This window comes from Habropoda laboriosa, unplaced genomic scaffold, assembly GCF_001263275.1.
Source record: "Habropoda laboriosa isolate 0110345459 unplaced genomic scaffold, ASM126327v1 scaffold212, whole genome shotgun sequence".
NCBI classification, from domain to species: Eukaryota; Metazoa; Arthropoda; class Insecta; order Hymenoptera; family Apidae; genus Habropoda; species Habropoda laboriosa.
Genome location: NW_017100509.1, coordinates 4,318,073 through 4,321,528, shown reverse-complemented (window position 1 = coordinate 4,321,528; position 3,456 = coordinate 4,318,073). Strand labels below are relative to the sequence as shown.

Below are 3,456 nucleotides of genomic sequence, written 5' to 3'. Positions count from 1 at the left end.
ACATCCTAAAATATTGGAAGAAGCGAGTTCTTCTTCACGGTACGTTTATGACACGTCCGCTAAATATGGTTTGGGGATGCCTGCGAACACCCCAGGTATAAATGTGCACACTGTCACCACGTTTTGTAGGCAGTTCTAATTGTGCGCCCGTCTTGTGAATATCGTCTAAAATATAATTTTTTACCTACCTTACTCCACACGAGTCATTTATTTAATATAACCCCTCAACAAAAATACATTAAATACCTATACACATTATCCGTCGAATGTAGAGGGAGAGCCACCGTTTGGTTGCCAATTGTTTATCACATAGGGTCAGCCTACCTCCACGTAAAAAAAAAAAGAAAAAATGTAGGGTCGATTCCACAAGTATCAGTAAAATGTAGGGTCCATTCCACTAGTGACAGCAAACAGACTACTGACATTTGTGGAATCGACCCTACATTTTTTTTTTTTACGTGGAGGTAGGCCTACTCTATGTGATAAACAATTGGCAACCAAACGGTGGTTCTTCCTCTACATTCGACGGATAATGTGTACTGGTATTTAATGTAATTTTTTAGCAATTTGTTTTTGTAATTCATCCAAAGCGATATATTATGAAATTAAATTAATCACTCAATAAGTTTTAACGTTAGAATTGTTTCCTCGATATGGCCATGGTGGTCATCAGTGACTGGAGTGCCTCAAATGTTTAGAATAATTAAAATAAATGTTGTCAATTAAAAATTTTGAACGTCGTAGCTAGCTAGACATTATTTTCAATTGAAAAGAAAAATTATAAAGCATAATACTATAATCCTATGCTTAAAATGTATTTTCTTGTGGCCGCCTGACAGCAACCTGTAAATCTGGCGCGACAGTGAACGTGTTAATAAGTAAATGTTGTTCAAATTATATCGTGTTTGATATCATTTTTATCAGAAAAATCTCACCAACATGTTAAAAAAAATTCCAGATGAAAAAAAGTAAAATTAAAGAAATTATATTTTTCTATTATGATTTTTCGAGATCTCGTAAAGGAAACCGACTGGTGTAGCGTTACACGCTAGACTGACTGCGAGCGAGATAACATGGGCGCAGTAATGACGCAGACCTAGGCGTAGGACCATGTATACTGTCACTTGTAGAATCCAAACTTACTGACTCTTGTAGAGAATTTACTGTATAGGTTTACAAAGCAAATCTGAAGGTTCTAACGCGCATGCGTCTGTTGCCGTTTGAGAGGAAGTTCTGGTATATAGTCAGACGAAGCAAACTTGAGGCTTCAGGCGTGTCTTACTCAAGAAGTGAGAGATATAGGAGAAATTGTGACGTTTCGCTGTCAATCAACCAATAGCGACAGGCCAAAGCTATCACATTTACTCTTACGTCTTCGCTGATAGCCTATCACGATAGAGTAAGGCTGTTGCATTTAATCTTTTGTGAACGGTAGATAACGATCGAGCCTCGTGTGAGCAGTCGGTAATAGATGAACAGTTGATAATTAACAGCAGTGAAAATTTTATGTACGTATTCCGAAACAGCATTTCTCGAGCTTTAAAATGAGCCCAAATTCGAAGCACAAACGAGGTGTAGAATAGATTTAACATCTTATGGGATTTTGTGTCCGCGGAACGAGGGCCGAGAGAGCCCTTACCATTTTCGTGTCGCTTCCAACGTTACCGACTTAGGATTGTAATTCCTAAACTCGCCGCTTCAAATTGTAGAGGGCACGACAGTGCCTCGAATTAGTACGAAATTTTCGTGTTCTCGGTAAAATGTTTTCTATACACAAATAAATAAATCGAAAATGAAGAATAAAATTCGTTTTTATAAAGAATCGTTTTCAATTAACGTTTGAAGAAAATGTTTAGATATATTTGTATTTGTTGTTTATAATTACAGACAGTTATATCTGAATGTAAAAATTTGCATTGCTAAAATAATTTCTCCACCCACGTAAACAATTATATTAATTTTTGCAATTCTATTACGTGTCTTGTTTTATGGTGCGTACACACTGCAGATAAAAGTAAGACTTCACGTTGCTGTTTGTCACTTTCATACCGTTTTTACTTGAATATGTCATCTGTCACTTTTTAGATATAACTTATTCTATTTTTATCCACATTATTCCTCATATTCTTGCAAATCATTTTCAATGCGCGATAAAAAGATAGAAAAGTCAAACATCGTTATGATCTTGAATGATAACAATCTTTGACTCAATTATTTACAACTGCATTTTAATTTGTTTGAAAAAACAAGTTGAAGCAAGAGCTTTGCTTACAAATATTACTAGAACAAAGTAATTTGCAATGAAATTTGTATAGAGAGAACAATTTATAGTGAAAAATTATTATTTTTTTAAACGAAAAAAATTTACCTTCAACAATATATTATTTAAAAAAAAAATAAAAAGATTACAAGTTAGATTCACTTTCCTTTTAAATAAATTAAATGTTAAATATTCATATATATATATATTCTTGAAATAACGTCTTCTGGAAATAAATTTCTAAACTGTTATATTTTCGTAGGAGTTTCAGTTTATTCCACATTTTCAATTAACATTTTCATCAAGAATCATCATATTCATAGCTGTACTACTTATTATCGAACTTTCTGTAAGTGAGCAGTCCCACTTTATGTACTTTTTTATGCTTTTACATTTCTAATTTATATTCTTATCTCCTTTCCAATTATCATAACATATAACATATTTTATATACCACATTTTCAATTTCGGTACAATTTATTTATCAACACAGTAAAAAGTATTTCAAACATTTTACCACAATCGTTTACAATATCGATGATCACTTCGGTCTCAAGAAATACCTTAAAACGAGATTCACAAAATCACTCTACAAACTAAAATCGACAGTGATCAAAAAACGTGGAAACCAGCCCAAATTTTTCCGACACTATTTTCAAATAGCTTCGTACACTCACGTATACACAGAGTTACGCATAATATAAACATAAAAGTGGTCGTTCGTTTAGAATTCGTGTAACTTGGTAAGCAGTAATTATCACTGGCCTAGATTCGGCCGCGTTTCGAATAATCGTCAACTCGCAGAATCGAATCTGTGCTTTTCCTTGATGATATTTCCGAGGAATATTCTCGATTCTCTAACACTTACCTAACAGGCAGAGTTTCTATGAGCAGAAATGGACACGTGTCACAGGAAGTTGGTCCGATAGTCGTAGCCGAGTATTAGAGTGTAGCACTCACCTTACCGGAGGTCGAAGAAGTTCTGAGATACGCTGACTCTTGGCAGGTTTCTCGATTCGCTTACGGAAGCCTCAACAAAACTCGGCAATCTAATTTGCTGGTAATTTACCTGCCGATATCTTCAATCATTGTTGTCATAGAAATATTCCTCTGCGAGTGTTCCGCTCGCGTACAAGTAATCCGGGACAAATAAACCGGACGCGTTAACCTTCCTTTCGACCTGGATGGATCCCGTA

General features: G+C 34.9%; 1 protein-coding gene across 1 annotated transcript in view; it reads right to left on the bottom strand.

The window, feature by feature from the left end:
- The window catches only part of LOC108576239 (guanine nucleotide-binding protein subunit gamma-e), a 21,397-nt gene extending 18,173 nt beyond the window's left edge, over positions 1 to 3,224 (bottom strand). The window contains exon 1 of the mRNA XM_017939198.1: positions 3,129 to 3,224. The gene's annotated coding sequence lies outside the window, so the exon portion shown is untranslated. The remainder of the gene's footprint in view (positions 1 to 3,128) is intronic.
- Positions 3,225 to 3,456: the final 232 nt, after the last annotated feature.